This window comes from Corapipo altera, unplaced genomic scaffold (assembly GCF_003945725.1).
Source record: "Corapipo altera isolate COAL_440 unplaced genomic scaffold, ASM394572v1 180, whole genome shotgun sequence".
NCBI classification, from domain to species: domain Eukaryota; kingdom Metazoa; phylum Chordata; class Aves; order Passeriformes; family Pipridae; genus Corapipo; species Corapipo altera.
In genome coordinates, this window is record NW_020884915.1 from 3,332,109 (window position 1) to 3,344,406 (window position 12,298).

At 46.0% G+C, this 12,298-nt stretch overlaps 1 protein-coding gene and 1 long non-coding RNA gene across 2 annotated transcripts in view; one reads left to right on the forward strand and one right to left on the reverse strand.

The window, feature by feature from the left end:
* The first annotated feature begins 410 nt into the window (after positions 1-410).
* CTBP2 (C-terminal binding protein 2) overlaps positions 411-12,298 on the forward strand; it is a 138,051-nt gene continuing 126,163 nt past the window's right edge. Inside the window, exon 1 of the mRNA XM_027655117.1 lies at positions 411-512. The gene's annotated coding sequence lies outside the window, so the exon portion shown is untranslated. The remainder of the gene's footprint in view (positions 513-12,298) is intronic.
* Positions 7,767-10,094, reverse strand: LOC113952742. Its single transcript, XR_003529644.1, has 2 exons — positions 9,765-10,094; positions 7,767-8,136 (listed from the first exon to the last, which is right to left on the reverse strand). It is a non-coding gene; the product is annotated as an uncharacterized LOC113952742 (long non-coding RNA).

Genomic DNA, 12,298 nt, shown 5'->3' on the forward strand with positions numbered 1-12,298 from the left:
GGAAAAAAAAAAAGAAAAAGCACCGAGGCAGTGAGAGCCCCTACCTCTCCTCGCTCTCCGCTCACCCAGCGTGGCGAGGGGGAGCGGCCGCTCCGCCCAGCGCCGCCCGGGCACTTTCTGGCTTAAAAAAAAAAACCAAAACCAAACAACAAACCCACAAACAAAAAAAGGGGAAAAAAAAAGAGGAAAAAAAAAAAAGAGGAAAGAGAAGAGAGAGGGGAAAAAAAAAAGGGCGGCCCTCCCCCCCAAGTTGCAATTAGCATCCTCCCCGCTGCTGCTGCGGGGCTCCGGTGCCCCCGTCCGCTCCCGGCGCGGCGGCGGGCGGAGCAGGAGAGCGGGGAGAGGGGGGGTGGGGGGGGGAAGGATTAAGTTTTTTTTTTTTTTTTTGTGCGGTGTGCGAGCGGGTGGCGTTTTTAAGGTGGATCTCCAGCGAGCAGAGCCCGGCGGTGGCGGCGGATGCGGGCAGGGATGCGGCGCTAAGAGCGGCGCGGGGCTGGCGCGGCCGGGAGCAGGTAAGGGAGCGGCGGCGGCGCTTCCCGGCGAGGAGGACAAGGGAGAAGCGAGGACATCTTTGCTTTAGTGAATCTCACCGGCGATGAGGATGGAGGAGGAAAAAAAAAAAAAAGAAGAAAAAAAAAAAAAACAAGGAAGGGAGGGGTGGGTGGGAATGCGATGGTGGTGGGAGGCGGCCGCGCAACTTGCGCGAGTGGGCGCGGAGCGACGGATGAAGTGGGAAATCTTTTGTTGTCTCGGGCCCCGCATTGTTTACTTAGTGCTGCCGAGAGCCGCCGACAACATCTGCCGGGGGATTAACGGGGCGGCGGCGGGAGGAAAGTTTGGGGACGGGGGGAACCCCGCGGTGCGGCGCGGACGCTGCTGCGCGGCCGCGGCGCCCGCGATGCTCTGGGGTTTTTTTTTTGGCGGGGGGGACACACACGGGACGGTGAGTGTGCTTAGTTATTGCCTTTTTTTTTTTTTCCCCCACTCTTAATTTTAAGGTTATTTAGGAAAAATATTTTTTATTTTTTATTATTTTTAATTTTCATTTTTTTTTTATTCTTTTATTTCGGCTCAATAACCGCACTCGCCCCGCAGTCACTTAGCAACTCTCCGCGCTTTAACCCGCGGAGGTGCGCGGTGCCCGCGGGGCCGCGCCTTGCTCCTTCCCCCTTGCTTTTACCCACTTAGATCTCAAAATAATTTCCCCACTATTTATTTATTATATATCCCTCCCCGCCCCCCCCCCCCCCCGATTTGGACATTTTAAACCCTTCCCTGATATCACTAGAATGGAAAATCAGAGGGGGTGCATGGATTTATGCGCTGAGATTGTTCTTTTCACACCCTCTCCAAAAAAATACCCCACCCCCCAAAAAAAAAAAAAAAACCAACTTGCAGAGGGGGAAAGAATAGCCTTTTGTCCTGCCGAGGGACGTGCCCCCAAGGTAAATCCTGGCTGGAGCTTAGCGCCTGGTACTTTGCCGGGTCCCAGGGCTCTGGCTGTGCTGGGGAGGAGGAAAGTAGGAGATGGAGATCTCAAAGTAGTAGAAGTAATTTCTTCTTTCAGCTACACTTCTCCGCTGCCTTTGAATTGCCTGCAATGAATGTACGTAGCTCTAATTGAAGTACTTTAATCATTCACACTTGATTAAGTATACCGTGACCAGAGGAGAGGAATACACACGGCTCCCTAGAACGGGAGGGATGGGATGACATTTTAATCCCGTGTTTTAAAAAACATTAGCGAAGCAGGAAAAAACCGATCGCCGGTGACGGTTCGGTATAATGGTCCCTTGTTTTCATACAGATGGTGGCTTTCCGACGGGATGAAATTGCAGTTATTGCAGATATTTAGGAGGGGGGGGGGAAAGGCACGTACTTTTCAGTTTGTTTAAGCAGAGTGAAGAAAATAATAATAGACGAGATGCCTGGTGGCAAAATGCTTTTGTTCCTGTTTCCATCAGTGCATAAGGGCGCCGACCTGCTTTAGCATTCTTTAAAGGTCTCTTTACCAAGGAAAATTGAAGACGGTCTCATTATAGGAGAGTGTGTTCGGAATACTATGAGGTATTTATGAATTCAGAGGTGATTGCTGGATCTCAGACATTTCAATTACGCATCCCGTAGTAAAAAAAAAAAAAAAAAAATAATTTATTTGTAGCGATGTGTTCTGTAATCTGTTATTTCCATAAAGCTGATCTGTGCTCGAGCTCCGGAGCTGGCCGAGGGAATGGGTCCATCCACAGGGCTCGATTTGTGTTCTTTGCCTCGCAAAACTTTCTGCTGCAGGGGCAGCCCGAAGTTCCTGTAGAAGCGATTCTTTGGGAAACGTCAGCTATCGTCAGTATTTTTCTGGAAAATCTGGCGTGGTGAATGAAGGGTGGTATTTTTAGAAAGGAGCTTTTTATTTTTGGAGGCATTTGTGAAGCCCACCTGTTAACCATTAGCGGGGACAGAGGTTGGCTTTCATCGTTCGCAAACCCGGGCGCATCTGGGGGCTGCGGCCGTTACTCACTTGATCCAAGCTCTTTCCAGTCATGGACAAATCGAAGTGTCTTTCCCTTTAAAAGTCATAACCAAGTATTTCTAAAGCTGAACAGAAAGTAAGGTAGTTTAGTCAGAGTGGTGGCACTCTCCTGTGTTTTGGAGCGTGGTTACAGGAGCGTTTGACTTTTCCTTTTCCTCTTGGAATTTCAGACTGAGATGCTTCCATGGTCCAGAGTTTTATTGTCAACTTTATAGCATACAAGTCATAGATGATGTTTTCTTGACATCAGCTTTCCCTCTTTTTAAGGTAGTTTTCTCCTCGCCAGCCCATGTGGGATCCCGGGGCTGGGCTGGCAGGGCAGCTCCAGACGCCCCGCAGAGCTGCTGCCCCACAGCCTGCTTTGCTGACAGCTCCCTCTCATCCCCCCTGCTTTTCCAAGGGCAAAGTTGTGCCCTTTTCCACTCCTGCTTTTCCTAGATTCAAAGGAATGTCCTCATAGCAAGAACTGTAGCAGAGCCTGTCTTCTTTAACGCCAACATTTCAGTGCAGAGATTTGTCACTGGAGTCTGGTGGGAATATTTCTTCTATCAGGAAAAACATCACCCTCAAAGTATGAGGTCCCAGGCACGAGCTGGAAGTGGTGTACTGAAGCCTTTGGCCGGGAAAGTTGATTTATCCATCGGGCTGGCTGCAGTTCAAATAAAACTTCTTCAGTTCAGCTGACTCTGGCAAGAATGAAATACCCTAATGAAAAAACACCCTGAATCTGGGTTTGCCCAACCATTTGGAAAAGGTAGGTTAATTTTCCCTGGGTTTTTTTGGGGCTGTTTACTAGCTATGGGAATTGAAAGTGGCTTCGTGTTTAAGTGGAAGAAATGGAAAACCTTCTCGGAACACAGCACTGGCAATTTGCAAGTGTTTTGTTAAGATCTGGTGGATGATGCTGTCTCATAAAACCTGATGGGTGTCACATTTACTCCTCACATCAGATCTAGTGTGAGTATTCCTGCCTTTGCTCTATATTCTCGGTGTAGTAAGTTAAAGAAGTAGAGAGTGGAGCTGCTGGTGAGCAGCTCTTAAATCTGGGCTGATTGCTTACACCTGCCCCAGAGGTTGGGGGTTTTTCAGCCCCCCTACCCCAGCTGTTAAGGATATTCCAGTTATAGGCTCTGACAGGAGAAATGACATCAGGGCTCACAGGTGAATTAAAAGACCGTGTGTGGGTGGTGCGAGGTGATTGTTGATCCCCTCTTGCAGGGAGCACTCAAACTTTGAAGGGGAAGTTTTAGCAAGTGCTCGCTGTTTTCTCTCTGGTTGCTGGGATAAAACAATTGTTTTAGCCAGGAATTGATTGGTGTTTCCTCTAGTGCTGTTTGTGATGCTGGAAGATGTAGTTCCAAAGCACGGTTCATCACACCCAGGTAGGAAGATGTAATTCCAAAATGCAGTTTATTGTGTTCAGGTTTGCCTGGACCAACTCTTATTCCTTTTGCTATGTTCCTGTGGCTTGTTTTTTTGGGTTTTTTTGCTCCTTCTCCTTTGCCAAAGCAAATAAGATTTAGGTAAAAGGATGAAAAATACCATGACTGTTCTTTGCCCCAGCAAGGGCATGGAAACAAAATCTTCTCATTATGCCACGTGTCTTGTCCTTCTGTTCAGCTCCATCATGGTGAAGAGATTGGTATCCTTGGAATTTTGCTAAGGAGTTACCACATAAAATATTGTGTGAACTCAGCAGGAGTTTTGGTGACAGAGCACAGAAAAATCAGTTGTTATTTATTTAGTTCTACAGTGATGCTTTATAAGTGTGTACTCCTGTTTCTTGTACTGTGAACCCTGGTGATTTCTTAAGAACCAGGAGTAAACGTCTGGAGATTTTTAATTAGTTTTTGTTTCTCCTCTCTAAGGTGATAATGTTGGTGGGACGTTGGCATTTGCTTTGGTTGTTTGGGTTTGTTGTACATGGTCTGGTGAGGCAGTGCTGTGTGGGAAGGTCACAGTGGTCCTGCTGCCAAAGCTTAGGGGTTTTTTTTGCTCTATAATGATTTCATAGAGTCATCATAGAATTATGGAATGGTTTGGGTTGGAAAGGACCTTAAAGTTCATCCAACTGCAACCCCCCTGCTATGGGCACCGACACCTTGCTAACTAGACTAGGTGGCTCAAAGCCCCACCCAGCCTGGCCTTGAACACTTCCCAGGACATGCTGTGATTTTTTTAATGCCTGGGTTGTATTATTGGGAACTTCTGTGGGATTATTAAAAAGAAATACACCTGGAAAAACATGTGATGGAACCAGCGTGGCCTGATGGAGAGATTTCCATCTGCATGCTCTGATGGTCAGTGCAGGTGGGATGAAATTTGCTTTGGCTCATCTGGGGTCTGTAATCGTGTGTCCTGTGTCAGGAGCAGTGTGGTGAGGAGCAGGGGCAGTGTTTTACCCCAGACATCCAAGCTGTGGTGCTGCAGAGGATGCCCTGCAGTGATGCACATGTCACTGCCTCCATTCCCATCGGTGGTGTGGTTTTGGCGTTTCCCCATACGTGTTGGCTGGTGGGGAAACGTGTGTATCTCCTGCAAGGTAGACATGAAGCTGCCATCAAACCCCTGCAGCAGCTGTGGAGGGGTTTCAGCATTGTTGGCATCAACTTCAATAGACCCATCAACCCCTCCTGGAACTCCTCAGTGCTGCTGTGTGGTGGTGTTGCCAACTTTGGAGGTTTTCTTGGGGTTTTTAGCCCATCCTGAAATCCCAGTCAGGGAGCAGAGCATGCTCTGGGGGTTCTGGATGCTCAATTCTTACGATTTTGCCAAAGGAGGACAGCACCTAGAAGATCATCACCTTTCAGGGCCCCCCTGCTCCACAGCTGGGAGCTGTGTGCTCAAGGGTTACAGGGTTATTTTGGATAATTCAGCCTTGTTTTCCAAATACATGGTATTCTGGGTGGATCAAAGTAGGCATCTTGATAGGCATCTATAAAGTCCCATCTGTTCTGGGCCTTTACTGTTAAATGCAAATAAAACCCAAGTTACTTGAACACATCAGTTGTAGACTTTAATTATTAATGACTTGCTCCTCCACCCTTACCTGGCAGTAATTTCATGTATCCTTTAAGCCAGTAAAAAACAGTGGTCCTGCTGAAGTACTGGGCTCTTGTCCATCCCTCCTGATGGAAAGTAGATTTTATATGGCTAAAAACAACTTGCTTGATTGTTGGATTTTGGGCTCTGCTTTGCTCAAGTCCTCTCTCTGATCCCACCAGCAGTCAGAGCAGTGTGAGATTAGGAAGGATTTTAGCCACAGTGGTGGCCAGCTCAAGGCTGACCATTCACACCCTTCTTTGGGCACAGGTGTAGAGTGCAGGGTACCTTGGCTGTGAGTTTTGTGAGGAGGTGCTGGTAGGAACCTCGCTGAGCTGATGTTCACACCAGGTCAGCTGCGGTTGCTCCATGTACATAAACTTGTGCGATGTTGTCAAACGCTCAGCCACTGTTTCCTTGCAGCAGCATATACCAATTATTTCTGAAATAGACCCCTGAAGCACAGCGTAGAGGGAGAATGTGTGGATTACAGACATAATATTTACAAGGAGCCAAGTCTTTAATGAGACCAGGAGTAATGCAGATGGGTTCTCTGTTGCTAAGTATAACAGATATGTAATGGATGCTGCTTATCTTTCTTTTTTCTTTTTTTTTTCTTTTTTTTTTAGTGACCCATTCACTTTGGGAAAAGAGGAGCTTTTGTGCTGAGGAAGTTGGCACAAAATTGTGGGATATTCCAAAATCAGCCTGGCTTTTGGTTGTTACTGTAATAACTATAATGTGTGGCTCTGCAAGGTATGAGCAACCATGGGTGGGAGTGTGGATGAGCCCCTTTGAAATGCTGATGGGCTTTGGGAACAGTGACAGGTGTATGAGGACTGCAGAATCAGCCCCAAAAGAGGCTGACAGAGGAGTGGAGCTGGTACATCATTGTTGGGGTAGAAAATAAGCAAACCCAGCAATGAATCCCATAGCTGGGTCCTGTGCAGATGGTGGGTGTCACACCATGGCGTGTGATGAGCTCTGCAAGTCCTCCTGCAGTGATGGATATTCCTGTTTACATTTGGGTGAAGCTGCTGCGATAGGTGTAATGAGCTCTGCAGGTCCTCAGCCTGCAGTTATGGGTATTTCTGTTAATATTTAGGGGAAGCTGCCATGACCTGTTTGTTCCCTTCTCACTAAACAATTCCCTTTTGGCCCTGTTGGTGCCTGCCACAGACAGCACTGTCATCCAGGATGGCTCCCAGCTTTCCAGCATCTTTTCCAGCATCCCAAGCATGTGTGTTTACCTGCATGGACACTCCTGGCTGAGGCTTCTCCACAGTGTGGGGTCTCTGACTACGTATTCCTCTATGGGTAATGCACAAGGAGCACTTTGGGCATCAGGAGCTTGTAGTTTACATTCTAGATAAAGTTTTTAATTAAAAATTGGCCACCTTCAGTCTTCTTAGAGTAGCTGCATCTTGGCTTTCCTTGTCAACTCTCTCTGGTTTTGTCAGAGTATCCTTTAGTTTTACCATGATATATCTGTGTGGAGAGTGTCCTTTGTTTGTGTTAGCTGGAGGGGAAAACCCTGCAAATAAATTGCCTTTTAAAAATCCGTGAGGCCAAATGTAAGAGATTGTATTAATACCTGTAGAACTGCCATAAAGAGTTCACTTTTTTTAATTTTAAGCTGAAAACCAGGTTTTCCATGAGAAGGGATGTTGCAAGGAATCAGTAAATTAAGCAAAGCAATAAGGCTAAATACTAGATTTTACACTTAGAAGTTGAGAGACTTGAGTTTTGCTGTAATTAATTGTAGATGAAATCAGTTTCAGTATGGAAAAAAAAAACCCCTTTTCATCAGCTTTCATGATTTCGGTTGTCTGACGTTTCATGATTCCACAGCACAAGTTTGTGTAGATTTTATATTTGCCACTGGTCTGAGCTGGTCCCTCTTTTAATACAAAAAATGGTACGATGCAACATTTGAGCCTGGAATTAGGGTGCCTCAAAGTTTAGTACTGGAATACCTGTGCTAACTTCAGCTTTGCCCTTTGCTAGTAACAGCAGTGTTTCTCAGATAAAATACCTATTCTACCTATTTTCTGTTCCCAGAAGGAAGCAGGATTGTTTTATCTGCTGTGATATCATTCCTAGGTGAAGCACCAGAATGACGTATTTTTCCCATCTGTATATCTATATCTGTGTATCTGGACAGCAAAAGTTGTGAGTTAGAATCAGCTTAGATAGATTTGGGGAGAAAAAGTGCAACTTTAGTTTTGTCTAGCCGGAAGTTCAACATAATTCTTGGATCTGTGCTTTCTTGGAGGTGACCCAACTTCACTAAATACTGGTTCCAGCCTTGCTTGGGGTATGAAATCTCACCGTGGTCCAGCCACAGGCAGTGAGGTTTCAGCCACTGATTTTTGTTGTGGTTGTTTCTGAAAAAGTTTCCGTTGAATGATGTGTCAGGAGGGAGAATCTGGCCAAGTGTCTCTGCTTGTCTGTTCCACCTTCAGCCATCGCCCTTCCAGCCTGGGCTCTGGGTTGTTCAAGGTGCTGGATGCTGAATTGGGGTGCTCAGCCCTTATGATATGGTCGATGTCTGCACATCCATGTGCCTGAGAGCAGAATCAATAGCAAAGAAGAGGCATCAGAGCTTAGGGAAAGGGGTGCAGAGAGAAGCTGTGGCTGCTAGTGATGAGGACAACAAACCATTCTGCAAAATACTAGAAATCAAACTAGGTTGTTAGATGAGGTTAACAGAACATCAAAAATATTACACTTTTTTGGGGGGGGGGGGGGAATGATGTGCTTAGTCCCTGTTAAGACTGTGGTACAAGTAAATGTTCTCTAGTCAAAACTTTGTGGACCAACCCCAGTGTCTCTCATCAAAAAAGGTTTAGAGAGTAAACTGAGCCAGTAATGTGTATTTTTACTAAGTCTTGAAGTACTGGAGAGTTCCGGTGAACCGTGGCAATGCTTATCTTGTACTATTCTAGAAAAGCAGTAAATGGGCCAGGCTGAGTACCACAAACCTGTCAGCTCAACATGAGTCCTGGACAGACGCTCCGAGTCACTGCTAGGGATTTATTTAAGGTTGGAGGCAGGATGGTGAGGCACTTGGTCTCCAGTGGCTTGGATTTAAGGGCAGCACATCCTTGAGAACTAACTTTTGTGTTTCCAGGAATCCCTCATCGATTGGATTGATAAAGGTGACTGGGGGGGTTTATTTCCTTACAATTGGTCAATAAATGCAGCTTGGTTACAGCACCACTGTTTTGGCTGGGGATGTGCAAAAGAACAAATGGCTGAGACCCAGCAGAGCGTCAGCTCTCAAAATCCTCTGGTAAAATCAGGAATAATTCCCGAACATCCCCTTCTAGCAGCCTCTCTGAACACTCCTTTTTGTCCTTACGCCGCTTAATGTGTGAGCAAGCCGTGATAAGGCAAAGAGTCACTGCAGCTGAAGCTTGAAATGTCACAAAGATTGGGAGAGTGGTAAATAACGAACGGGAGTGACCGCTGGTGAAAGCAATTTGTATTGCCTGGATACAAGCAGGTAATATTTCTCAGATGGCCAACTGTAAATTTCTCTATCTGAGAGCAAACAACAGGGGCCATAGCTCCAGGATGCTGTCTGGAGAAATCATGTCTTTATGGAGGAGCGGGGAGTCACGAGCCAGCGCCGCTAATATGATATTATGGGCAAAGGTCTTGTGTGCTCCTTGTCTGCGCTGGCAGGTGGCTGCCAGGCTGGAGCAGGGACGTGGCAGCCACCCTGCCCCTGCTACCTGGCAAGGAGGGGCTGTGGAGGGCTGCGGGAACGCAGAAGGAGTCGGGAAGGGATGCACGAGAAGGGTCCAGGACCTCCATCTGCTTGACTTATCCGGGAGAGTGTTGGAAGGTAAATTGATTAAGGGAATTAGTGTTATCATGGGGAAAATAAATTGAATAATAAAGAGCTCTCAGGTCTGGCAGGCAGAGTTTTAACAAGACCTGAAAGCTGGAAGGTGAAACCAGGGAAAGAACAGGGTGAAGGTCTGTGGTTTCAGCACTGTTGATGGTGGAAGAAGCTGCTGAAGGTGCTGGTGATTTCTCGACCTTTGGAAATGCTGAGTTCAGGGGTGTTTGTTCATTGGAGTGAAAGAGGCTCAAGCAGTGATTAATTTAGGTAAATTACTGTGCAGTGTGTCAGGCTAAAAAATCACAGTGGTCTCTTCTGACCTCAAAATCTGTGAAAACCTACCATTTAAATGAGAACATCCAGGTATTTGCAGATCCCAAGCACCAACATGACAGCTTTTCTTCAGGAAGATGACCTGCAGAGAGGAGACCTGTGTCTGAAGGTGGAGGTTACAGGATGGGACCTTGAGCACTCAGGAAAGCTCCTGTAGGTTCTTCATTTCCCCACCATTTCCCTAAAAAATGCCTTGTGTCTGTCACAGGGATGAGTTACTTCCAGTGTCAACACCAGGTACTTGGCACAGGGTGAGAAGTTCGCAAGGGACATGTTAGTCTATATTGTGTCTAATGCCTGGGTCAGGTGTGAGTTAATTTAGGTGCAGGAAGGAAATGAGGGAGGATTACTTTTTTTGATAGTTGTGTGCTTTATCTGATCATGCAGAATTTATTCAAACTCCAAGCCAGCTCTTGGTGGCCACAGAACATCAGAAATAGCTCTGACCCTGGTGGGAAACTTGAGAGCAGAAGAGTGAAAACTGATCAAACCAGGTCAAATCCAGATTTAAACATCAATTGTACATTGCTGGTGTAGTGATTTTGTTTGTGTGCACGTTTATTTTTGAAGTAAGAACGTGCAGTTGGGTGTTTGAAGATTTACTCTGCTTTTAGGTGAGTTTGCAGATGGGTCTGTCCGTGTCATCCATCGTTCATGGAGGAGGTTTGTGGGATCACTGGGCTCCACGTAGTGCTTGATTATGGAGCTGTTATGGCAGGGAGGTTGTTTCAGATCCCCTTTCTGTATATACAGTGTACATCTGTACCTACATACACCTATAGAGTATATATCTACCTCTATATCTGTACACAGAGCTATACATATATAAATGTAAATATATATATATACAGAGGTCTGTATCTTCTGGGTTTTCCAGACTAGAAGTCGAATATGTTAAAAACCCAGTTGTAAAGAAAACAAGGAATATGTGAAAACATCAAACTAATGATGTTTAGTGATTTATTTGGCTACTCGGGGTCTCCGTGTGCTGTCTGATCTCTGGGAGAGAAATTGTAGCAAACTAGGAATTTGTTGGTGCAATTAAAAGTGGGGGGAAAAAAAGGATAGTAAGATGGACTGGTGTGGTAACACAGCTTGGGCTAATGCTGTGAATTAAGGACATTTAGGTGTTTGGCTTTGTATGATTTAGCTTAAACAAACAAACATTGCATTAATCTCATTACTCAAGCAAGTGAAATAAACCTTTAAGGCACTTAAACCCTGCCCGTGGTGGTGAACTCTCAGACCAAGGAGACCCATTTCCACACAGCACAGCTACTCCTGTGTGTAATGTTACTCACCTGTGCAAGTGCTTGCAGGAGGGGGAGCCAATTTGGGGCTAGTGGAAGGGACCCACAACTGCCTCTGAGTTGGGAGGGACCCACAAGGATAATCCAGTCCAACTCCTGGCCCTGCAGACACCCTGACAATCCCACCCTGTCCCTGAGAGTGTTGTCCAAACACTCCCTGAGCTCTGGCAGCCTTGGTGCTGTGCCCACTGCCCTGGGGAGCCTGTTCAGTGCCCAGCCACCCTCTGGGGAAAGAACCTTTTCCTGAGATCCAGTCTAAACCTGCCCTGACACAGCTTTATGCCATTTGGGAATTGCGTTGGTCTGGCTGGCAGAGCCAGGGGCACTAAGGATGAGTTTTTTGCTGCCAGGTGCTGGGCACTGCTCAGGATCCTGGCACCAGTCATCCACATTTCTGTGTTACTTCTGTATCCTTCCACTATAAAAGATGGGATTGCAAAGGTCCTTGTAGGGAATGTAGTAACCCCTCCTAAAGTTGTCATTCGGAGCTGTGTATTCCTGTGTGTGTTGTCCTTCCATCGCTCTGGTGGTGTAATGGATGTAACAAACCCTGGCCTGGAGAGTTAGGATATTTCCTTGTTAAATGTCCTGTGGACTGCACTTCCTTTAGAGGAGAATGTAAGAATTTCATGAACTTGGACATGTTAGGCCAGCCTAGGAATTTTGTCTTTCAGTTGCATTTGTTTGGGCTCTGGTAAGGCAGAAAATGACTGAACCACATGTCATGTTTATAAGATCAAGAGTACCTTGCTATTTTCATACAGATCTCTTAATAGAGATTAAACACAAAATAAAGCAGAATGCATCAACAGTGATATTCCCATAAGCAATATTGTAACTTGTATGCAGTGTAATTATATTTTGTACACTTGCCAATTAAGCAGTTACGCTTTAGAGAAAAATTACTTTCAAGAGATGGAAGAAAAGTATTTGCAATAAATCAAATAAAATATACATGTGTTAGAGGGTTTTGTATATGCAGCTGAAATTTTAAAATTTCCTGCTGTGTTCAGGTTGCCACGTGCATAACCACTCTCTGTGTCCTGTAGCTTTTTTTGGACTGGAAGATAGCAGATAGGAGAAAAAAAAAAAAGGCATAAAAAAAAGACATTGCTTCCTGGGATAGCTGTGTGCCACATGAAGCTGAGGTGCTCAGGAGTCCTGCTCTCCATCCCCAGTCCTTTTGAGCTCCTACCCAGTCCTGGTGCCCCACAGTAGGACAAGGTGTGGGTG